Below are 219 nucleotides of genomic sequence, written 5' to 3' on the forward strand. Positions count from 1 at the left end.
GGGAGGGGAACCATATGGTGCGACAGTGTGGAGTCTCAGCAGCAATGTGTATGGGGCACGTGGTATGCTATAGGGTTTCATGGGATGGTGGGGATACCTCTGGGGCAGGGTGAGATCAGGATGCGTGGGGGCCATGCGGCACTCCCACTGCTCATGGTCTGCTTCTCCTCCATGGCAGGGCTCGGTGGGGCCGGCAGGCGCCAGGGCGCCTGCTCTCCT

Source organism: Pygoscelis adeliae, unplaced genomic scaffold (assembly GCF_000699105.1).
Source record: "Pygoscelis adeliae isolate BGI_AS28 unplaced genomic scaffold, ASM69910v1 Scaffold402, whole genome shotgun sequence".
NCBI lineage: Eukaryota > Metazoa > Chordata > Aves > Sphenisciformes > Spheniscidae > Pygoscelis > Pygoscelis adeliae.